Genomic DNA, 24,869 nt, shown 5'->3' with positions numbered 1-24,869 from the left:
CCAACGCTGGAAGCGCCAATTCCGGGTCCCCTTCCACCCCGGAGGAGAGGCGTGCCCCCTTTCGGGCCTGTGCCGCTGTTCCCGCTGCCCTCCGCATCCCCCCCCTCAATGTTCTTGCGTGTTTCGTGATTGCCGTGCGTGAACGATGATCATTTTTCTCCTGCCGTTATTTTGAGCACGAACGGCAGCGTTTCGTCACCGCGAAAGCTGGCTCCGTTTTCAGCTAGGAAAAGCGCTTCGCCGTGGCCCGGGAAATTAAAAACGCGTGAAGTGATTTATACAAAACTCTCCGCAGCAAGGCCAGGCTTGAGTCTAGGGGCACGTTTAAGATCAATAACGTTTAAATCTGGGTGTTATTTTTTTAAAAAATCCGATTTACACTCCACCCCTCCCAGCAGGCCAGATTGGGGCAACGTCCAAAATTCTTATTACATAAAAACATATGCAATTTAAAATGCCACCATAAAACCATCATGCCAACGGTGCAGGCAAAGCTCAATGCATCTCCGTTTTCAGAGGGGGTGGCCGTCTGGAGCAGGGGTAGACAAACTGCGGCCCTCCAGATGTCCATGGGCTACAATTCCCATGAGCCACTGCCAGCATTCGCTGGCAGGGGCTCCTGGGAATTGTAGTCCATGGACATCTGGAGGGCCGGCACCGCTGGACTCAAACTTTATCCTGTTGCCTCGAACCGATACAGCTCCATTCCTGAATCTGCCCCCAACACGGACATTTCAAATCCGGAGGGTATAAAAATGACCTTTCTAGTCTTCTTCCTCCCCAGGTCCCAGCTATTTTTGCTGGAAAGTTTTAAGCGTCTAATGCAGGGGTAGTCAAACTGCGGCCCTCCAGATGTCCATGAACTACAATTCCCAGGAGCCCCTGCCAGCGAATGCTGGCAGGGGCTCCTGGGAATTGTAGTCCATGGACATCTGGAGGGCTGCAGTTTGACTACCCCTGGTCTAATGGTTTTGAGTTCAGAGTTTGCTCCACCCCCAGCCTTGACTCCTCAGCTCCGATTTCTTGACCCCACAAGAGTCTTGGAATTCAGACTGCCTCTGTCCGGTTAGACCCTGTAGGTTGTTCCTGCGGCTGTTTTGTTGCGGAGTCGTTTGTTGTTTTAGGGGATTTCTATGCTGCCTCTCCAGAGAGCCCGCTCAAGGCAGATTGCAAAATAAATAATAAAGCAGCACGGAACCATGAAACTTTAAACAAACTATTTTTAAGGAGACGATTAAAACCCAGCCCGAGCATTAAGGCAGCACAAAAACACTCTGGCATTTTAAAAACAAGCCTCCTCAAACAGCACTCGGGTGTGCTTGCCACCTCTGGGTCAGGAAATCCCTGGAGATTTGGGGGGGGGGAGGGACCAATGAGGGATATGCCAAAGAGTCAGCCTTTCCATTTTCTCAAGATGAAATGAACTCCGTCAATCACCTTTACAGGGTTATGGTCAGAACGTTAGAGGTTAGTGGGAACAAAAGCATCTTGTTTTTTTAGGGATTGGTGGGGGAGTCAGAAACGTTGTGCAGCCTTCCGCGCCACTTCCAAGGGGCCCCTTTCTCATCTGCTTTCTCTTGGTTGGGTTTCAGAAGAAATCCTGCAAGAGGAGTTTGCGGGGAGAACAAGGAGTAGCCCCAGCAAGCCGAGAAAGGTGAAGCTGCCCCAGGTACAATCCGAAAGGCACAGGGACAGGGGGAAGCAGGAGGCAAGGGCTGACTTTGGTTTAGGGGTGGCCAAACGGGCACCTTCCAGAGGCCCATGGGTATTGTAGTCCGTGGGCATCTGGAGAGCCTCGGTTTGGCCACCCCTGGCTTAGAAAGTCAGGGCTGTGAGCTGCCTGGGAGGACTCATACATTTTTACAAGAACTGGCAAAGAGTGAGGAGGCCATAGAGTTGCCAGGTTGAGGCCTTGAAGTTCTCCTAGAATTCCCACCAGTCTCCGGATGACTGAGATCTGTTCCCTGGGAGAAAATGGCAGCCTCGGAGGGAGGACTCTATGGCCTCACACCCCACTGAAGTCTAGGGTTACCAGCTCTCGGTTGGGAAGTACCTGGTGATTTTGGGGGTGGAGGCTGACGAGGACTGGGTTTGAGGAAGGGAAGGTCTTCAGGGATCCACCTTCCGAAGTGGCCATTTTCCCCCAGGGGAACTGATCTTCGCCACCTGGAGATCAGCTGTAATCCTGAGAGATCTCCAGCCCCCACCTGGAGATTGGCAACCCAGTTCACAGGCTAGAAGCTGACTGCAAAAGAGGGTGGTGGTTGTTCTTTTTAAAGGCATTACTTAAATTAAAAGGCTGAGAGGGGAAATTGGCCTGGCAGCTGGAAGAGACGGATTACCAGGACATGGCAGTGTAAAAATCAAGCGAGGAAGAAAGATGCTAAATGCAGCTCAGGAAATGGCTGGAAGGGGCGGAGCCTGGAGAAGGCAGGATTTGGGAGAGGATGGAGGGTCCTTGGTGGGAATGGGATGCCACATAGTCTGCTTTTCAAAGCTGCCTTTTTCTCCAGGGGAACTGGATTCTGTAATATCATCCAAGATATCACCAGGTCTCACCTGGAGGTTGGCAGCCCTCTGAACAGGACTCAAAGGCTGAAATGGAATGTTGCCATCTTACCATTTCCTCCGTTTGCTCAAACCTTCTTTAAAAAGAAATCCATTTTAGATTCAGATGCGATAAAAACTACTGAGCTTTTCCAGGATCAAGGGGATTCTGTCACTGCTGCCCTGAAAGATAACAAAATCCAGGTTGGCCGCAAAATTCAGTCTGGAGCCAGAAGAATTCTAGTTTAATCCGCCCCCCCCCCTTAAAAACAGAACAAGTTTCTAGTCCTTTGAGGCTATGAAGTTAGAAATGAGAGAGAGTGAGCAATTTGGGGACGGCATGGAAGTCCACGAGGGCTGTCCAAGGTTTCCCACGGCTCACAGAAGTCAAGTGAATAAGAGAAATGAAATAAAATAAAACCCACATAATTGATGGGAATTGCTGGATGCTTTTGCCAGTGGCCCATTGGAACTGGGTACAAAAAACCATGCTGGGTGATTGATGCTAAATGACTTTGAGGCTGCAGGATCTCAGAGTAGTTCCTGGTTTGCGTGGGCGGTATGTTTACCTTCTTATTCCATGTTTACCATTACTATACGACCGGCTGCTTTTAATTTTTGATCTTAAATGACTGCACCTCATTTTCTTATGCCGATCAAGCGCCATAGTAATGTCTCAGCCAGGGTTTTGTGAAGCCCCTGGGTTTCTTGATGGCCTGGAAGGGTTTCCCGAATGGGTGGGAGTGAATTAATTTTTAATATATTTTCAAAATTGGTTCAACATTTATCGAGTGATATGACCATTATATGCTCATGCCAAGCTACCCTCCCCCCCCCAAAGGCAAGAGTGGCCAAACAGTGGCTCTCCAGATGTCCCTGGACTACAATTACCGGCAGGCAGGGGCTCATGGTAATTGTAGTCCAGGGACATCTGGAGAGCCACCATTTAGTTGGGGAGTCAGCTTTGGGTCAAGGAACCGACTGAATTCCAAGGCCTCGACTTGAAAATTCCGAGCCCCTCTCATGCCAAAGGGTTGAAGTCGCAAATTTGTTTTTCTGTTGCAGAATCTCCCCCCCCCAAAAAAAATAAAATCAGCCTGGGTACTTGCATGGCAGGGGTGGTGGGGGGCGTAAAGACAAGGACAAGGCCGCAGCTGATGCAAACAAACCGCTCCAAGCACCGGCTCTGAAAATCAGTCCCCCCCCCCCCCCATCCCCACGCACTGCATCCGCACGCCGCACCCGAACCCGCCTGGCACGGCCTGGGTTGGCACCGGTTCAGAGAACCCTCCTGTAGCCTCCCTCGCTCGAATCAAAGCGCAGATGAGCCAGGCGGTGCAGGAGGAGGAGGGGGTGGCGGCGGCTCGCGTGGCACGTCCTCACCTGCCATTTAATTGGATGTATTTTTAATTAATAGCACCTCGGGGACCGGCACGAGACACCGGCGGTCTTTGAATAGGGACTGGGGAGGAATTGGGGAATGCACGAGGATTGGACCGCAGGGTGCGCTTAGCGGCCAAACGCCGCCATCAATCAACGGCCACTTTGGGCTGCTCGGAACGGCTTGGCACGGAGGGGAATGGGGAGAGAGAGAGAGTGAAAGAGAGAAAGTGTGCCTGTGAGTGGGTTGGCGGGCTGGATGTGTGCAGGACCGGGAAGGAATCAAAGGGAATGAGCTGGTTCTCCCTCCCTCTAAGGACAGGCTCCGGCCGTCCAGAGAGTCCTCCCAGGCCAGCGCAGGAGGCCTCCCAAAGAGAAGTTGCTTGGTCTTTCTCCCCTGGAGCTCCAGGTAGATGGAGGTGTTGGTGGCAAAGAGGGATGCCAGCCGCCAGGGCTTGCTGGGGGAAACATCCTAGGCAGAGTGTCGAGAGACGGAGAGAGGGGAAGAGATGGCAGTTCTAGTTATTGTCTAGGTGCAGGCCTGCCATTTCAGGCATCACAAAAAGCAGATGGCTCTCCGGATGTCCATCGACTACAATTCCCATGAGCCCCTGCAGGCGGAGGCTCATGGGAATTTTAGTCCATAGGCAGCCACAGTTTGGCCGCCTCAGCATTGGACTCTGCTGACGTCCCTCCCCTCCTCAGGCTCCACCCCCCCACACACACATCTCCAGGTATTTCCCCACCAGGAGCTGGCTGTCCAGTTTGAATCCAGATATAGCAACTCCCCTGTAGAGATTCTGGGAACTGTAGCTTTTGGGGACGGTTGTCCTCCTTGCAACCCCCTGGGTTTTCCTGGCTGGGGGTCACGAGGATGAACGGGCTCGGAGGCTGCTAAGTGACTGCTGCAGACCGCTCTAAAATCGAGACCATTAAAAAAAGAGCCACAAAAATATCACATGCATTTCTTGCCCTTTTGACGGTTTCGTGGATGATGCCGGCTGAAAGCTCCAATTCCAAAGCTGGGGACGGATCAGCTTTCCAGGCATGAGACCCTTGACTGCCCCTGGGGAAAAAAACAGGCCCAGAATCTCTCCCCCTTCCCCGCAAACAGAGCCCTGCCTGTTTGTTTAGCTGCCCTTTTTTTTTTTTTGCAAGTTGCAGGATCCCAGATTCTTGGGACTGAACTGAGAAGGCCCAAGAGCAGGTTTTATTTATTATTATTTGTTTTTGCTTGCTTGTTTTTACGTTTGTTAACCTCTGCTTTGGGGCCAGCCAGCTCCTGGTGGCTTACAACAGAATGACAGTAGCAAAACAATAAGAAAGCCACAATAAAAACCGTTTCCCCTAAAATACGTAACTCAACAGACCCATCCCATCTCAACGCCTCTTAGATCTTCTTTCCGCCTGGCAGAAGAGTGTAGAAAACCACTCCAGTCTAGGTGGGGCTGGATCCTGTTGGCATTTCTGCTTCATTTTCCCATGCTCCTTGTCACTGCTCACTGCCCCCCCCTCCCCACACCCACATCCCATAGGTCCCAAGTTCTCTGTCTTGGATGTGCCCACCTGAGAAAACAGCAAAAATGTCCACCATCTTGTTTGTTTGCCAGCATGGTTGAGAATCTGGTGAGCCCAGTTTGATTCCCCACTCCTCCGCATGAAGCCAGCTGGGTGACCTTGGGCTAGTCGCAGCCCTGATAGAGCAGCTCTCTCAGCTCCACCTACCTGATGGGGAATCTGTTGTGGGGAGAGGAAGGGAAGGCGATTGGAAGCCGCTTGGAGAGTGAAAAGCAGGGTATAAAAGGCAACTTCTTGTCACAGCCGACTTACGGCAACCTTGTAGGGTGTTCAAGAGAAAATATGCCAAGAAGTGGTTCTCCTTTGCTTGCCTCTGCGTCCCTTTTTGGGAGGCCTTTTTGGTGGTGACATTAGCAAAACATATTTTGGGGGTGGCATTTTGCAAAATAAAATTTGGGGGGTGGCATTTTGCAAAATACATTTTTGGAGTGGCATTTTGCAGAATGCATTTTGGTGGGTGACATAAGCAAAATTCTCTCTCTCTTTTTTTTTTTGCAAAATGCGTTTTTTTTGGGGGGGGAGTGGCATTTGGTCAGTTGCATTTTTCTCATTGCCTTCGCAGGGTCTTCCGCGGCGGGCGGCCAACAAACCCCTGGCCATGGCTGCGCAGCTGGGCCCACTCCCCTCCTGCTCAGCTGCGCTCCTGCCCCTTCTCCTTCTGGCGCGTCCGCAGTTGGCGGGGGGGGGGGCGGCAGCGCTGCGCCCCTTGCGATCCTTCGCGGCCTTGCGCGGCCGGAGTGCCCCTTGCGCTGCGTCGGAATGCGCCCCCCTGGGGAAGGACCGGGAGCGCCCCCCCCCCCAATGTAGGGCTGACCCTCCGTGGAGCGCAGGGGCGGGCACGCCCCCTAGGCTTGCCAACCTCCAGCTGGGGTCTGGAGACTTCCCGCTCTTGCCGTCCACTTTCCTACGTGGCCATGTTCTCCAGGGGAAGGGGTCGCTGTTGCCTGGAGATCAGCTCTTTTCTCCAGGAGATCTCCAGCTGCCACGTGGGGGTTGGAAGCCCCTTCCCCACACCCTACCACTGTTACCTGTTCCAGCCTGCTTGATCAGCAGCCGTTCTGCAGTCTGTACCTACCGGCAGCGTTGCCTGATTTCTCAACAAATAACTCCTGGTACCCAGGAGCAGGGTGATGCCAAGATTAAGAGGAGCGGCTTCTGCTCTGGAGAACTGGCTTTGATTCCTCCCTTATCCATGTGAAGCCAGCTGGGTAACCTTGGGCCGGTCCCAGTTCTCTCAGAGCTCGCTCAGCCTCACCTCCCTCCCAGGATGTCTGTAGTGAGGAGAGGAAGGGAAGGCGATTGGAAGCTGCACTGAGACTCCTTTGGGTAGTGCAAAGCAGGCTAGCCAAAACCAGTTGGTATCATTTACATCAAGCTGACACAGCAGTCTCAAAGCTGCGTTGATGGTGCCCCATGGCAGCAGGGATGGCCAAACTGGCTCTCCAGAGGTCCATGGACTACAATTCCCATGAGCCCCTGTTCAAAAGTGATCGTTGTGGCTCTGTAGGATGGGTCCCCAATGAGCCTCTTGTGGCGCAGAGGGGTAAGGCAGCCGTCTGAAAGCTTTGCCCATGAGGCTGTGAGATCGATCCCAGCAGTCGGCTCAAGGTTGACTCATCCTTCCATCCTTCCGAGGTCGGTGAAATGAGTACCCAGCTTGCTGGGGGGTAAACGGTAATGACTGGGGAAGGCACTGGCAAACCACCCCGTATTGAGTCTGCCATGAAAACGCTGGAGGGCGTCACCCCAAGGGTCAGACATGACTCGGTGCTTGCACAGGGGATACCTTTACCTTTACCTTTTAGGATGGGTCCCCAGTAACTCCTCATTTAAGTTTTGCCGTTTTCAGTTACCTTGCAAAGGAGTATCTGTTAGAAATTTGAAAATGTTGAAATTTGTATAGTGTTATAGATTGTTGATGAGCCTCTTGTGGCGCAGAGTGGTAAGGCAGCCGTCTGAAAGCTTTGCCCATAAGGCTGAGAGTTCAATCCCAGCAGCCGGCTCAAGGTTGACTCAGCCTTCCATCCTTCCGAGGTCGGTAAAATGAGTACCCAGCTTGCTGGGGGGCAAACGGTCATGACTGGGGAAGGCACTGGCAAACCACCCCGTATTGAGTCTGCCATGAAAACGCTAGAGGGCGTCACCCCAAGGGTCAGACATGACTCGGTGCTTGCACAGGGGATACCTTTACCTTTACCTTTATAGATTGTTAAAATGTTCCATGTAAAGTTATGCAGTGTTCCATATAAACCGGCCAGAGCCGTAAAGAATGGGCGGTATAAAAATCCAAATAAGTAATAAATAAATAAATAAATAAATGTTAGAAGAGTAAAAAAACTAAAAACACTGTTTTGATAACAGCCTCTGTTTTTGAAAACATGCAATTTGCGGCTTGCTGCTCCAAAATAATGCATATTTCCATAGGATCCAGGCCCCAGGGGCCATTGACGGGATGGGGGGTAGGGTTGCCAAATCCAGGTTGGGAAATTCCAGGAGATTTGGGGGGCGGAGCCTGGGGAGGCCAGGGACCACAGAGGGGGGGGGGTACAATGCCAGATAATTCACCCTCGAAAGCAGCCATTTTCTCAGGCGCTGCTGGAGAGAAGCTGCAATTCCGGGGGATCCCCAGTTCCCACCTGGAGGTTGGCATCCCTACAGGCTGGCGAGATGGAGAAAAGAACCTCAGTTTGCGACTCACAATCCAGGCAGGCGGGAGTCAGCTTCCGCCTAAGAGAAGGGCGGGAAGGAAAACCCTCTTCTGGCAAAGCTGGTTTCTACAGTCGGGCCTGGAGGGAACGGGAGCAGATGGGGAGCAGGAGGCCCTCTCCGATCCGGGAAGCTTTCAGGGGCAGAAGGCGCAAGAGCAGAGAAGGGAGACAAAGAGCCCTTCTAGGCGGCCCAGGCGCTGGTTCGGGGGCAGAAGGATAAAGAATGAGAGGGACGGTAGTTGGGGACATGACGGAGCCCACCGTGCAGAGGTGCAGAGAGTTATCAATAAATAAAGAGGCGAAAACTTGGGATAAACCCAGACGTCTGGGTCACACCGTGACAGCAGGCGGGGGACATGCCACAGGGAAGGACAGCTGCCATCCAGCTGTGACCTGCAGTGGGCATGCCTCTGTGTGTGTGTGTTGAGGGGGGGTGATTGAGAGAGAGAGAGAGAGAGAGAGAGAGAGAGAGAGAGAGAGAGATGTGAAGGGTCTTCTTCTCCCTACCTGCTTCCTCAACCCGTTGCCATCTCTTTGGCCAGAGGGTCCGTTCCCTCCCAATTTAGCCTTCCCTCCCGTCCACGTTGGCTGTTTCCCCTCCCGCTGCACTCCTAATCATTCATTGTGGCACAAAAGGCTCTTGCTATTTGATGTGCAGGGGTGGCGCATACGCACAGAAAACCAACCCCCAAAGCCCAGCAGCCCGGACTGGATAATATTAATAGAAGCGTCGTCCACATTATTTTCCTAAGGCACCATCGACATGTGTACTGCCTTGCGGAATTTCACAAGCATAAGAGTTCCCAGAATCCCGAGAAGCCGGCCGCCTCGGTTTAGACCGGGAAAGAGTCTTGCTCATGCTGGGGTCAAGCTGGAAGGGAGGTCGGAGCCGTTAAGCAAAAAGCCACACAGGAAAGAGAGGTTTTGAGAAGGAGGGAGAATCCAGAGGCATACCCAGCCCTGGTGTCTGAAGAAGAGAGCACGACTCACAAACACTCCTCCCCTGTCACAACCTTGGTTTGTCCTTGTTTTCAACCTGGTGTTTCATTAGGGCCCTAGAAGGGTCTCGCCAATGGGATGGGAGTGAACTGATGTCGTATATATTTCTAATTTTTTTTTTTTAATTGTGAGATATGACCGTAAACCTGGCAGGTTTACGGTTGAGGCCGAGGCTAACATCTATGCCCCCCCCCCCGGGGACCCGGGACCTGGGATTGAGATTGGGGATTAGTACCATCAGTATCCCCTCTCCACCTGCTTGTAGTAGGAGGGGGAGGTTGATTAGCCTATCTTGCCAGGTTAGCTTGCTAACCGATAACGTTATATTGTAATTGTTGTTGAGGGATTTTAATGGATTTTATTGGGGTTTTTAAAATGTTGTAACGCGCCACGAGCCGTAAGGGAGTGGCGGGCAATAAATCGAAAGATAATAATAATAATAATAATAATAATAATAATAATAATAATAATAATAATAATAATAATAATAAATAATATGATCATATTGACCCCCTCCCAAAATGGCTGATGAGGTGCCTGGAGGGGGTGGAAAGGGGAGGAGCATGGCCAAAAGGTGGGACCTGCTGGCATCACTTTTGGGGTTTCTCGAAGCCGGGAGAATGTTTCAGGGGTTTCTCAAAGGTAGGAAGGTTGATAAGGACCCTTGCTCTTAGCCACAGCCCTGGGCAGACTGCCACAGCGACCCACCTTGCACTGTCCTGGTTCTGGGAGCAGGTCTCCTTTGCCAGGTCTCCTCGGGGTAGGAGTGGAAGATTGCCCGGCGGGCTGGAGAGAAATGGCTGGTCCTTTAAATAAAGTTGGCACCTGGGACGTCACCATTAGGCTGGTATTAAAAGCACAAACCATTTCTTTTATTCCCAGAATGGTTGGCAAACCTGGCGGGATGCTGAGCTGGCGAATCCACCCAGTAAGCTGGTAAGGCCCAAAATACTTATTGGTTTTACAGCCTTATTTTGGAAAAGATAGTCCACCTATTCAGGAGGCTGGCTCATGGAGCAGGGAATCAGCATTAGGAAGTCGTTTGCAAATAAACAAAACATATTATTGATCCAGACTAACAAAAAAGATGTATTGATTAAAGGGCTTGTCCATTAAGCAGACATACAGTTCATGCATCTGACATATTGTTATGCCAGGAGTCCCCAACGTGGAGCAAGTGGGCACCATGGTAGCCCCTGACACCCTTCTAGAAAGTGGGCAGGGCCTGGTGGCGTTATTGGAGATTTGAGTGGAGGTTAGCTGAAGGAGCCATTTTGTGTTTGGCTCGTCTTGCAGCAGCTATTTTGTGACTGATTCCTCCTCCTCCTGCGGCAGCCATTTTGTGTCTGGCTCCTCCTTCTGCGGCAGCCATCTTGCGGCTGGCTCCTCCTTCTGCGGCAGCCATTTTGCGGCTGCGCCCACCACTGGAGTCCTGGTTTATTTCAGTGAAACAGACTAACGGGGCTACCACACAGGAATTGAAGCACACCTTTCAAAAGGTTTTAAAAAGTAACACAAACGTGTTTTAAAGGAGGGGGTAAGGAGTAAAAACAAGGCTGGGGAATCCCTGTTGATTTGGGGGGGATAGAGCCTGGGGAGGGGGGGGTTCGGGGAGGGGGGGTGCAATAGGTTCCAGGTGACACGTATCCATCTCATCCAAAAAACAAAGGGTTGGATCCTGCCCCTCCATTCAGCTAACTGCAGAGTCTTTTGAGCGTGGGATGGGTAGGATGCAAGCTAAAGAGTGAACTCAGTCGATGAATTGGCTGCCATTCATACCATCAACCCAGGCTGAAATGGGTCTCCCCGGGCAACGGGTTTCAGGGGACCGGAGCCAGCCCCAAGAAGGCACTGCTGCCTCAGGGGCCGCCCGTCTAGCCCCCTCCGGGGAGAGAGATTGTGAGCAGACTCTCCCCCCCCCTCCTGCAAGCCGTGGCCGATCCCAAATGTGCTTTCCCCCCTTGTGCCATGGGGAGCTTCTGGTTCAGTGCAGCATCCTGGCGCCGGGACATCTCTTTCTGGACCTGCTGGGCCACGGGGTGGCTTCGGCCTGGCCTCCTGATCCACGCCGATGTACGCGTGTGCATGTGCGCCTGCCAATTTATTAGCGTGATTCCAGCATTGTGATGCAGCAGGAGTGAGGGAGGCAGCTGTCCCATTGGTTGTAGCCTTTATGGTTACCTAGAGACGGGCGACTGGCGTTTTCCCAACATTCAGCCTCCCCCGTCTGCTCCCCCAATTCCGTCCCTTCTACGTTCTGCACAGGGAAATTTATGGTGTGCCCACCAAGCACTTTAACGCCTTCTCCCTCAGATGGCAGGGAGGCGGTCCTCGGGGTGGGGTGGAGGCAGGGCTCCCTCATGCTCTGGGTCTGCTTTGCTATCACGGCCAGGCCTCGGAAGGGCAAATCTGAGCATGCACAGAGTAGCTTTCTCCTCACCCTCCAGAGAGCGGATGTGAGCCATGATTACGGAAGGAGGAGCTAATGACGCACCGGGCACTCTGCTGGAGTAGTGGTTACAGTGTCAAATTAGGGTCTGGGTTCGAATATTCGCGCTGCCACGGAAGGTGGCCGGGGGAGCTTGGGCCGGTCTCAGCCTAGCCTACTTCAAAGGGTAGTTGTTGGGAGGGTGAAGTGGAAGATGGGAGAGGGGTGGGTGTGGGCAGCTTTGGAGTCCCTCTTGGGGGGAAAAGAGAGATTGGTTGATTGCATTCCTATCCCGCCTTCCCTTGCCGTTTACAAAGGATGCCCTCTTCGGATCATTTAAAGGGCTGGTGCTTCTGAACATGAAGGAACATCTCATGGTTTAGAAAAAGTTCGAGGGATAGTTCTGTTCTTGAGATCTTGCTCTGCAAAAACTTTGGCTGGTTATCCCTTGCCCACGGGAAGCACCCCAAGCTTGAACCAGGGCCAGGGCCTTTCCAATCCTGGCCCCTACCTGGTGGGATGAGCTCTCGGAAGAGCTGCGGGCCCTGTCGGAACGATCACAGTTCTACACTGGCTCGAAGGGACCATAGAGTCTGTCGGGGGTCGGATTATTGGTCTGTGGGTTCAGACTGGTTTGCAATGCGTGCGATAAAACCATAGTCACCATCCTAAAACCAGTCTGCTGCAATGATGAAAATCATTACAATTATAAAATCCTATATTATAATTTACGTTCCCGGCGCTAATCCATATTGGTTTAAGAGTGTGATGTTTTCCTCAGAGGTCAAGGGGGAGAGATGGTGAAATGCTGGTAAGATGTTTTGGAGGCATACGATACTATAATCTTGTCTACCTTTTTGTCGCCAGGTGTGTATGTCGGGAGGGAATGTTGTTAGTCACTTCGGGGCCAGACTGCTGAGAAAGGTGGGGGTATTGCTGACGTAAAGCTAAAGAAATAAAACCTCTGGTCACTGGGCCATAATATGCAAGTCCTAACGATCCGTGGGCGCTCTCATTTTCCAGAATACAATCTTCCTTTCCTAAATGAGTTAAATTTACATTTCATTGACACAGGTCCGACTGTCCACTTTGTCACCTTTCTGCTCTGAGTCGCTCATGGTCCTTTTGCTGTTCCCCCTTCCCGGGTCCGGCACTCATCCCCTGCCCTGCCGCAAGTTGTCCAGGACTGGATGCAAATCTGAGTTTTCCCACGTTCTCGCTTGAGATCGGTCCAAGCACCCTCCTGGCACCATAGGCCTGAGTTCTTCTAGAGCGCACGGCTCAGATGTCCTTCTTTGAGCTGAAGAGGAAACAGGAGCTGGGTAAATCTTTAAAAAAATAAATAAAGAGTCTTCTGATTCCGCGGAGAGAAGAGAAACGATATCTTGGAACAGCAAAAATGTTGCAAAATAGGGGCTCCTTTTCCGTGGGCATCAGTTTTTGCAAATGCGGTTGCTTTGAAGCGAGGCGGGCCGTAAATCTGGGCCAAGCGCTTGCATGTGGAGCTGGGATGTACACAGTCTCTGTAGTCTGGAGATGAACTGAAATCTGGGCGATCCCCAGGTGCCACCTGGAGGCAGGCACCCCTAAAGCTCCCTTCTTTGGATACAAGCAGCAGTGGAGATCTCCGAGTCTTTATACCTCTGTACAATGTCTTTGTGCACCACCCCGTGACCTCTTTAAGCCACCTCCCTGATTCCCACCAAGCCCCACCCCATACCTTGGGCAAAGGATGTTCCATTATGACTCCTGATTCTGGTGTTCCGGGTGCCGTCTTCGAACCGGAACGCTCGCAGGGCGCATTGTTTCAAGTTTCCGTCACGTCAAAGGGATCTATTGTCCCTGTTCCTTTTCTCTCTCTCTCTCTTTTCTTGCTTTCTTCCTCTCTTTTTCTCTTCTTCTCTTGCCCCCCCCTTCTCTCTCTCTCTCTCTCTCTGTCTCTCCCTCTCTCTGCAACTTTTTATGTGATTACAAGCACTGCATGGTAATTAGTGCTAAACTCATTTGCACAACTACAGTTAATTGGCTACAACAATTAATTAATGTGTTGGAAATTTGGCACCGGAATAAAAAAAAAAAGTTTTTTTTTTCATGAAACAAAAGACAGAAGTTAAAAAAGAGAGGTGGACAGACGGAAAGGCAAATTGAGGGCGCTTGGATTCCTCACGCAGCCTTCCCCCCCCCAGCCCTCAGTAAAAAAGCAAAAATATCACCATGTCTTCTCCAAACTATAAAGTCCTTCAAACTTTCTCCCCCACCCCCCTGTGTGTGAGTCACCCTAAATCCTTTTGTTTCCTTCCTTTTATATCTCGTCCTTTTAATCCTCTCCCCCCCCCTTTTTTTTTAATGCCTTGGTTTTATTTTCAAAATTTCTTCTCTCTCCCTTTTTAAATTTTTTTTTTTTTTAAAACACAACAACTTAAGCAAACTCATTTCACTGATAAAATACAGCATGACTAATGACTGGAGCATGTAGAAATCATTGGGAGAATGTCCTTGGAAGACGAATGCATTTTCAGCAGAATAATTAACTTAATTAACAAATTCACATGCATATTCATCAGGCTATTAATGTCTTCTCAGCTCAGCTTGATGAACATTGCAGTAATAACAATCTCATTTGCATACTGCATTCTACTGCTATCCAAAAAAAAAAAATTTAAGCAACATACACAAACACGCAGGAAGGAACACGCTTCCCCCCCCCCTTCTCCCCGCCTCCCCTTCCAGGGGTTTCCTAGCAGACTGCACATATTATATGTTTGCAAGGAAGCTGGTCAGCTTCCACGCCGTCTGTCTGTCGGAGCGGCGCATGCATGCAGAAGGCCTCCGCTGCGGCTCATGTATGTGCGCCATGTGCTCGTGCGAACTTCCCCCGTCTACGCCTGTCTCTCTCCATCTTCCCCTATCTCTCCCCAGGGAAGCTTTGGCACGGGTTCCAACTTTTTCTCCACTCTTCCCCCTGCTGCCAAGCAGCGTCAACACAAAATTGCCATTTCCCATTTCCCCCCAGCTCTCTGCGGAGCAATCTTGAAAAGCACTAAGGTGTGACGCGAAAGGACTGCCAACTCGGCAGCAGTGCCTGCGGAAAAAACCGCAGAATGGAGGCAGAGAAATGGGCTGGGGCTGGGTGCTGGGTTTTGTTGGGGGTTTTTCCCCCCCCCCCTCCTACTGGCGCGTGGAGTGCTTGGGAGGGGGGGGCAGGGGGAGAGAGAGACAGAGAGAGAGAGAGAGAGAGAGAGGGAAGGGGGGGAAATAACGTAGCAGCTGTCGGCCTAATTCCGCTAACACTCTGCTTGTGGTCATATTAGAAAAACAGATTATACTCCTTTGTGGCTCTCATTTATTCCTGACATACGTTAACATTCTATATCTTAATTCCGCCCGCCTTTAGCCCAAGCGGCGGCAGCGGTGGTGGTGGTGGTAGAGGTGGTGGTGGACTTTCGGGACGTTTCCCACCCAGCCAGTCCGGCGGCTCCGGGGAGCCAGAGAGGGCTGCTTGCTTTCTTTCTTGTCCTCCTTTTTGCTTTTACCCCCTCCTCTACTTTGGCTAGGCTTCAGGGTCGTCCAATGAAAGGGCTCGGAAGGTGGTTCGAAGCAGACAAAAGAGAATGCTCCTTGGTGCGAACGTGTGGAATTCACCGCTGCAAGATTTAGTGGTAGGGATGCCGGCCTCCAGGTGGGACCTGGGATCCCCTGGAATTATGGCTTCACTCCAATACACAGAGATCCGTTCCCTTGGAGGAAATGGGTGCTTTTTTTTGGGGGGGGGGCTCTGTGGCCTTGTACCCCACTCTGGTACCTGGCCTTCCCAGTCTCCATCTCCAAATTTCCAAGAGTGTGCCGACCTGGATCTGGCAGACTTCCTCCTGCCACTTGACAGGAGGGAGCTGTCCAGCTTGATATTGTGATGGTTCCCAATAAGCTTAGACAGCACCATGGGATGACAGACCTACCCAGGCCTATTACCTGTCATAGCTAGGTGGAACCTCCATTTCTAGGGGCAGCGAACCTTTGCAGAACAGTATTTGCAAATTCCTTTCCCCAGAGATAAACAATGCTCCATGAAACTGTCTCTGTAAGCATATTTTACTTATTTATATTACTTTATTTCTATCCCGCCTTTCACCCCAATGGAGGACCTGCGTTTTATCCTCACAACAACCCTGTGAGGTAGGTTACACTAACTGGTCCAAGATCCCCCAGCATGCTTCTGTGGCACCAGTGGGGATTTGAACCTGGCTCTCGCTGATCCAGTGCTTTAACCCAGGGGTGGCCAAACTGTGGCTCTGCAGATGTCCATGGACTGCCATTTCCATGAGCCGCTGCCATCAGGACTCATGGGAATGGTAGTCCACGGGCATCTGGAGAGCTACAGTTTGGCCACCCCTGCTTTAACCACTAGGCCACGCTGCTGCTGCCACCTACAGAATTCCGTCTAGTCGGAAACAGTTTTTCAACAAGTCCTCGGTGTCAGGGTGGTATTTTAAGCTGTCCAGGGGTCACCTTGGGGAAAGGCCTTTCTCCCACCCCACACCCCTCGCTTTCTGCAATAAATATTATTTTAGAGGGAACCACCAAACGCCATTCCCAGCCCCTCCCTCTCTGACTCCTTCTGGCCCTCACCAGGTCAGAAACATTCAGCCAGTTGGTAGCTACATGACCCCCACCCCCATGACCCCCACCCCATGACCCCTGAGCACACTTCAGCTCCCCTAGCCCGCCATCTTGGGGGCACAAGACCCCTTTGTGCTCGGGTGTCGCATGCTGTGGGGCTTTTTGACAAAATTGGGGGTCCCGTGGCACTTGTATGACCCACAATGTTTTATTCAAGTAAGTGTGAGCTTCCGCATGCAGGTGTCCTTCCTGGGGCCATGAAACGGGACTCATCAGAGTGCAAGAGAGAGCAAAAGAGCAGGAAATTGGTAATTGGTAATCAGATATTGCTTTTTCACATCTCCTTCACGAGGAGTTGGACGTTGCAGTGGACGAAAGAGAGAGAACAGGAAGCCCTATTCGCTGCTCTCATGTGAAACCTCCATTTCTCCACCGGCCTCGTCTCCCCCCCCCCAGCCTTGATTTCCAGCCCTTCGGGGTCCCCTGCTGCCGGCTGCCCCCCCTCCCCTCCCGCTTTATCCACCCCCTGAGGCGGGCCTTCATCTTCCCCCTCCCGACCGCATCCCAAAGCATCTGATGCCGGTCCCTCTTGGCTCCCAACCAAGAGTCACTCCAAATTGAACCAGATGTTCCCTCTACCTCCTTTACAGCGACTCTCACCCCCCCCCCCAAACTGCATTTCTCCTCCTGGTTGCAAAGGAGGGGGAAGGGAGAAACATGCATGCTACACGCGTGTCTGTTTGCACACCAGCCATGCGTGGGCTCTGACCTCTGCTTGTGAGATGCCCCCTGTATTTTAAAAACCTTAACAACACACAGTTTGGGCAGCCTACGAGGCATGATCCGATTGGCCCAGGTTTGCCTGACCTTGTCAGGTATTGGATGCTTGTCAGGACTGGGATGGGAGACCCCCAAAGAGGCCCAGGGTCCCTATGCAGGTAAGGGCAACCCCCCTGGATGCCTCTGAAAGCCCCCTGCAGGGTGACCACAGATTTCCCCCATGTGGACTCTTAGCCTAGGACTCCAGCATGGCTGAATTTGGCCCTGCTCCAACAGCGGCCCAATGGGGCCCTCCAGATGTCCATAGACTACAATTCCCAGGAGACCCTGCTGGAGGGGCACATGGGAATTGTAGTCCATGGACATCTGGGGAACCACAGTCGGGCCAATGCTGGACCAGAGAAACCGGAAACAGACCCAGGTCTTTAAGCACGGTTTGCCCCAGTCATGTCCGAAGGGGGCAGGGGGGTCGGGGGCCCTGATTTTCACACCAAAAGAGGGGTGGAGACAGCCCTTCTTCCCATTGCTTCCCCTGCGGCCTCCTTTGCAGGACGCTTTTCATCTCAGCTGATCCGGCAAGCGTTCCCAGCGAGGAGCAAAAACCTTGGGCAAAGGGGTTGTGAGCCAGCGGTCTCTCCTTCCAGAGTCTCCTCTCCTCCCTGTGTGAATGGGGCAGACCTGGGCCTAAACAGATGGATCTGCCTCAGTCACGACTCGTTTGCTCCTCAATGATCCCCTTCAAACTGGGCAGGGGCAGGCAGCTCTGTCTCTGCTCTCGGCCGGCTTTGCCAACCAGCCGGCATTTGGCTCATCTGACCCCTCGTTCGACCATGTTTCCAAAGGTATGCCGGGGTCCGAGAAGTCAGCCGTCGGTCCGTCTTGCCTGCTGCTCTCCTCGGGCGCCAGCCGCCATCCCAGGGCCTCTTGAGCGCCACGCCTCACAAAGAGAGCTCGGTGCTTATGGAGTCTGCTGGTTTTCAGGCACAGGGCCCCGTGTTGGCCTGCAGCAAAAGGACAGCGGCACCTTTAGGGCCACGGAGTTTAATTCCGGGTAGAAGCTTTTGGGCGCACGCAGAATTAAATTTGGCTTGCTGGACTCGGATGAGCACTTTAGCATTTCGACCGTGCAGCATTTCATGGAAATTTGAAGAGTGGGACTGTTCTGGTTCTGGTTTTGACCTTCAAAGGCCACACGCAGTCTGGGACCCACGTACCTGAAGGACCACCGAGCTGACCGCTAGCCAAAGAGCACTCCGCTCAACTGATAGAAACCAGCCGGTGATCCCTGGCTCTAGAAAAGCACATCTGGCCTCAATCAGAACCAGGGCCTTTTTGGGCCTGGCCCCCACTTGGAGGAATGAACTCCTGGAAGAGCTGCAGGGCCTACAGCAGGGGTAGTCAACCTGTGGTCCTCCAGATGTCCATGGACTACAATTCCCATGAGCCCCTGCCAGCAGGGGCTCATGGGAATTGTAGTCCATGAACATCTGGAGGACCACAGGTTGACTACCCCTGCCCTACAGGAACTTTCTCAGTCCCGTACAGCGTGCAAATCAGACCTTTCAACCAACCAGGCTTTTGGCTGGAGCCAGTGAACGACAGATTTTGATACCATCATATGGGGACCTCCTTAAAGTAATCTGCTCCCCAAGTGAAAGATGGGGAGTTGGAAACCAAGACTCATAGCTGGGGTGATTATGGGTTAGGGCAACAACTGGATTTTTAACTGGTTTTAACCAGTTTTAATGGTCATGTGTATCTGGTTGTGAACTGCCCGGAGTCGGAAATCCTGAAAGGGATGGTAAATAAATTTAATTTTAAAATAAAATAATAAAATAAAAATCGCGAGAATCTCCAGCTTTGCTACTATATGTATAGATTTTTCTGTCCCAAGATGACCCCATATCATTGATTTTTTTTTTCTCCCATCAGGTTTCTGACAGGCCTACTGTATCTAGAGCAGCCATTCTCAATTTTTTGACCATTGATAAACCCCTGAAACCTTCTTCTGGCTTCGAGAAACCCCAGAAGTGGCGCGATCCTGCAGAATAGGGTTGGGAAGCATCACTGTGGACACGCCCACCCGGGGCCCCTCCCCTCCAGGCCCATCATTGGCCATTTTGGTAGGAGGGCCGGGTCGACATGACCATATATGTTCATATCACCCGATCGATGCTCAGCAAATTTTATAAACATATTAAACATTAATTATCCCCCACTCATTTGGAAAACCCTTCCAGGGATATCGAGAAGCCCGAGGGCTTCACGAAATCCTGGCTGAGTGAGAAAGCCTGATCTAGATTTCTTTTTTCATATTAGGCGTTCTAATTTCCTCGTCTTCACTTTTGGATTTGTAGCACTTCCCCATCAGTGCTCCTGTACTTTTTCTCTCTTGAAACGGGGCGTGTTTCTGTGCCAGCTTGTTATCCGCTTCCATCCTCCCCTCATTTAGAGCGTTGAGATCATTAGCCCTAAGGGTTGTTTCAGATGCTTTGTTTGCAGTGAGAAACATAAAATATTTTACATGTGCCCATTAAAAAAAAAAAAAAGCATGCGACAGATGCGTATTTTTTACACATGTACGGCCTATGTCGAGTCAGAGGATGGTAAACATTCCCGAGATAATAGAGCCTGCAGTGTCCTTTCAAACCGCACGAGAGAAAGCTCACGTTTGAAACACTTGTCGTGTTAACAAAATCCCTACAAATAATAATTGTAGAAGCAGGGAGAGAGATTCTTGCCGAACGGTTTAACGTGTGGAGCTGGTTTTCCACTTCCGAGGCACGGGTGGCGGAGGGAAATCAAGGCGGAAAGAATTGTGACTCTGCTCCAGCAGTCTGAAGAGGGACATCCAATTGCTACAGGTCTTGCGAGGGAACTCAGGAGGGTACAAATGAATAGAGTCCACCTTTTACAGCAGCTGTTTTCTCCAGGGTGTCTGATCTTTGTTCCCTGTTGTAATCTCAGTTCATTCCCAGCCTCTTCCTCAACATTCTGCCATCTTGTTACTATCGCCTTGTGCTGCACATCTTAATGAGGCTCACGACGGACGGACGGAAGGACGGAAGGACGGAAGGACGGAAGGACGGAAGGACGGAAGGAAGGAAGGAAGGAAGGATGGATGGATGGACAGACAAAGGGATGCCAGGTGATGAGATCTGATAAGGGCTCTTCTCCCTCCCATTCAACAATAACTAGTAAAGTCTGCTTGAATAATGACACCGCCCAAGAGTTCCGAGTCTGTTAAAAAAATATTTCCCCAACGTGGTCCAAAGAGAAACAGGTGGATGTGTTGCGGCCCAATCACACCTAGTATGGCTCTAAGTGAATTGTGCATCTGGTGGGTTTGTCAGACTGCATCCTGGGTACCGTTGACAATAGTACCCAGGATGCATCTTGCTTCGAACAAAGGCAGCTCCTCCAGTTTCAGGCGGCAATGCAAGAGCTATGCACCTTGGCTACCGCTGTCTTGGGGCCTTCTGTTCTGGGTGGGCTATACAGATGTTTCCTCTGCACCCTGCACTTGGGATGTTTGGCAGCCCTTCTCCCTGTGCAGTGCAGCGAATTGCATCCAATGGACTCACAACCCAATTGTCACATAGCATATTGTACAGTTAGGAGCCGATGACTGTGGCCATCTACGTCAGGGGTAGTCAACCTGTGGTCCTCCAGATGTTCATGGACTACAATTCCATTGTAGTCAATGAACATTTGGAGGACCACAGGCTGACTACCTCTGACCTACGGTACAGGACACAGTCGCCCCTGTTGCAGACACCTTTCAAACACAGCCCTGCCCCGCCTGTCTGGCCAAGGACCTTTTTGATATCTGGACCTGTTTTCCCCGCTGAGATGGCAATTCATTATATTTCAGCGATCCTGGTGTTTTTTGTTCTACTGTGCCGCTTTTCCTGCTGCTTGTGATCCCGTGCTTTTAAAGGCCATTGTGTTGTGTTTAAACTGATTGGCGTTTATTCCAAGTCATCTGGAATGGCTTAAAGGGACAGGGTCAACCCAAGCCAGCGAGGGAACAATGGTCTTTTTAACAAGCCCTGCCTTACAACAAGGGTAAAGCAGGTTTGGTTTTGTTCATTTTTTAAACCTCTACTTCCTCCCCCAGCATCCCTGTCCTTACGAACCTCCCACCACCTCCTCCCCAGCATCCCTGTCCTTTCTGGACATCACCTGCGATCTGCAGGGGACCCCACATGGCCCAGCCCAGGGTCCATCCCAACACCAGGCAGCAGTGCCAGTCCCTCCCCATGCGCTCTCTGGGGTGCGAACGCTGCTTTCCCATCCTCTGCGAGGATCTGATGATGCCATTCCACCAAGGCAAAAAAAGGAAGGAAAATATTTGGGGGCATGCTTGACATAACGATGCGGAAAGGCCCGGGCACAATTCCGCGCCCGGCGTCTAGGCCGAAACTCCATTCTGGGCAACTTTTCCCGTGCGTTTCCCACCGGGTCGCCGCACACCTCCTCCTCCTCCGATGGTCCTGTGCTGAGACCTGTTGCTTAGCAACAATGAGTACATTCGTCCTTGCTAAATTGCTGGCAATGTGAGGGCCAAAAACGGCAGGGAGGGGGAGGGAGGAGGAGGAGGAGGAGGAGTGGAGCTGGGTGCCATTGCTTCTTTTGGGGAGCGGGGAGGGCTTGTTTTTTGTTTTGGGGAAAAAAAGGGAACGCCATGTGGCTCGCAAAAAAAAAGAAGAGAGAGAGAGAGAAATTGCAATCTGTTGATGCAGTTCGGCAAGGCTGAGTCAGCCGAGCCAGCCCCATTTCCACCAGCTATAGGGGAGGGTTCTGGTAATGGGGTTTACGGGGAGGCCCCCCAGTTCTGTACGGGTGTTCCCCTGAGCTCTCATTGGCAGGCACATGCGGAGGGCATGCCGGAGATCCGGACACAACTTATTTATTTTTATTTGTCATTTCGATTTTCCGCCCGCCGCTCCCAATTGGCATTACATAAACAACTAGCGGGAAAGGACCTCTCGTGTGGATCAGCCAGGAAGGGGCAGAGATCAGTTCTACAGAGATCAGTTCCCCTGGAGGAAAGGGATGCTTTGGAGGGGGGGACTCTGGGGCACTGGACCCACACAGAGGTCCCTGCCCTCCCCAGACTTCATCCCTAAATATCTGGGAGCTTCCCGACCTGCTGGACCCGGCAGCCCCGCTGGTGGCCAGAGGAGACCTGGGGACACCAGATGGGATGCTGACTTGTGCAGAAGATCGGCACTGGGCCGAGAATATCGCGTGGCAAACGGACAGCAGTGTGTTTCAGTCCAGACAGTATGAGTCAACCTCCGCGGGAGAGATGGTGAAGGAGGGCCAAATAAGGGACTCATTTTCTCCTCTCTTTTTTGGCCGTCATGCACAATCGTTACGCACAGGCTGAACAGCCTGGCAGCCATGCCAATCCCCGAGAAGTCCTTGTGGCCTTGAACCAGGGTTGCCAGCAGAAGGAGCAGCGACGGAAGTCACCGGAGAAGGGGTCTTCTTGCCGGTTCTTCCGCTGCAGGCCCCTCCCCTGCAATTGGCGGAATTCCCCTGGAATTACAGCTGACCTTCATAGCTCATGGGACACGGGGGGGGGGGCATCATAATTAGGCTTGTAACGTTGGGAATATAACAATACAGAATACATCTACATTTTTGTTTATAACATTTTGAACTTGGAGGACATTTAGGGGTCCTAACTGGGGGAACGGTGGTTGTTTGGCTGTAAGCGTTGTTTTGTTTTCTGTGATGTGTGGCCGAGTCAGTCCACGTTGTCTCGGTTGTAACTAGCCATTGGGAGGGAGCGTCTGGTTGGTGTTGCTTTGCTGGCCTTAAGCAAAGGCTTGGTGGAAGAGCCCGGTTTGCAGGCCCTGGGGAACTGCTTTGGCTCCTGCAGGGGCCTGATCTCTTCCGGGAGCTCATTCCGCCAAGTGGGGGCCAGGATGGAGAAGACTCTGGCCCTGGTTGAGGCCAGGCATGTTTATTTTGGGCGCAGGGATCCTTTAATGTTCTTCTTTATCAAAACATAACAAAAATAGAGTCCAGGAGGACCTTTAAGACCAACAAAGGTTTATTCAAGGTGTGAGCTTTCAAGTGCAAGCACTCTTCCTCAGACTAAACATGTCTGTTGTAGTAGTTAAAAGCGACAGCCTCTAATCTGATCTGATCCCCCACTTCTCTTCCTCCTCCACATGCTGATCTTGGGCTAGTCACAGTTCTCTTAGCACTGTTCTCATAGAGCAGTTCTCTCAGAGAGCTGGCATGGTGTCGCGGTGAAGAGCAGCGGCTTCTAATCTGGCGAGCCGAGTTTGATTCCCTGTTCCTCCTCCACATGCAGCCAGGTGGGTGACCTTGGGCTGGTCACAGCCCTGATAGTGCTGCTCTCACAGAGCAATCCTGTCAGAAGCTCTCTCAGCCACAGGGAGCCTGTTGTGGGGAGAGGAAGGGATGGTATTTGTGAGACTTTGAGACTCCTTTGGGCAGAGAAAAGAGGGGTATAAAAACTAACCTTCTTCTGGTCCTGTCAGTCTTCAAGGAGATATCCCATGACAGTGTCACAACATATTCTGCTTTTTCCTTCCTGACTTTGTTGGCATTTCATTGCATTCTGTGACTTCCCCTGTTGTCCTTCTGTTTTCTTCCAAGAACGATTCGTAGTGATTATAAAATAAATAAGAGGGAACTGCATTTCCAGCCTGTCCCATGTGGGATCAAACCGCTTTTGAGGTTTCTCGAGGTTACTGTCCCTTTGACTGTTCTTCCCTTTCAGCTTAATGACTTCTGGTCTCTCTCATGGCTGACACCCCATTAATAAATTGTATTAATTGTAAATTCAGGTGGGTAGCCATGTGGGTCTGGAGCAACAGACCCAAGTCTGTCCAGCAAGACCTTTAAGGCTGAACAAGTTTAATCGTGGAAAACTTTTCCCCAGAATAAAACTTGGGTGGCTTTAAAGCCACTGGATTCAAACTTTGTTTTGTCAATAATATTTGCTTTTGGGGGTAGATGAGGGGGAGGCCCAATAAAATACTGTTTTCTACTTTCCTGGCAAAGCGACTCCTGTTTTGCTATTTTGAAGTTGCACTAATTAAAATTTTAAAAAATGGAAATGAGGCTTGCTTATTCATAAGGTCACATTTCTTAGCAGCTGAAACTAGATTAAGCCTTGCAAGAACTGAAATGCACTGGATCCAGATCCGGAATTGAAATGCCCCCTGCCGAAGTGATTAGATTTATTTTGTTTCTGTCTTGCTTGCTTCCGTAGGGCTACGAACAGGCCTGAAGAAGGATGTCCTGTCTCAACAGAGCTTCAGTATGGGGCTTGGGACAGTTGAAGCTGTTCCTGGCAAGGAGGCAAATAACCTCACCTGTTCATTAAAGCACAGATCTCCAAGTGGCCAGATCTCCAGCCCTGCAGATCTCCCAGGCCGACAATTCCTTCTCCAAACTGCAGAGCTCAGTTCCCCTGGATCAAATGGTATGGAGCAGGGGTAGTCAAACTACGCCCCTCCAGATGTCCATGGACTACAATTCCCAGGAGCCCCTGCCAGCGTTCGCTGGCAGGGGCTCCTGGGAATTGTAGTCCATGGACATCTGGAGGGCCGCAGTTTGACTACCCCTGGTATGGAGTCTGAGGTCCCTCCTTGCCTCCCCAAATCACGCCCTCCCTCCCTCAAACTCCAGGAGCTAGAAATCCTAGAAGGGCAATAAATAAACAGATCTAAAATGGAAGAACTGAACAAAGACCCAAAGGGCCAGCTTTTAGCCAGTCCTAATTGTTTGTGGATAATAGTAATGACGACAACGACGCTAATAAAAGTAACAATTATATTATT

General features: G+C 51.4%; 1 long non-coding RNA gene across 1 annotated transcript; it reads left to right on the top strand.

The window, feature by feature from the left end:
• Positions 1-12,641: 12,641 nt before the first annotated feature.
• On the top strand, positions 12,642-24,524 carry LOC143826721 (uncharacterized). The gene is made up of 3 exons (XR_013227112.1): positions 12,642-12,962; positions 20,005-20,185; positions 24,299-24,524. It is a non-coding gene; the product is annotated as an uncharacterized LOC143826721 (long non-coding RNA).
• The last annotated feature ends 345 nt before the right edge of the window (positions 24,525-24,869 follow it).

The sequence above is a fragment of the Paroedura picta genome, chromosome 16, assembly GCF_049243985.1.
Source record: "Paroedura picta isolate Pp20150507F chromosome 16, Ppicta_v3.0, whole genome shotgun sequence".
Lineage (NCBI taxonomy): Eukaryota > Metazoa > Chordata > Lepidosauria > Squamata > Gekkonidae > Paroedura > Paroedura picta.
This window is presented reverse-complemented; position numbering and strand designations above follow the sequence as displayed.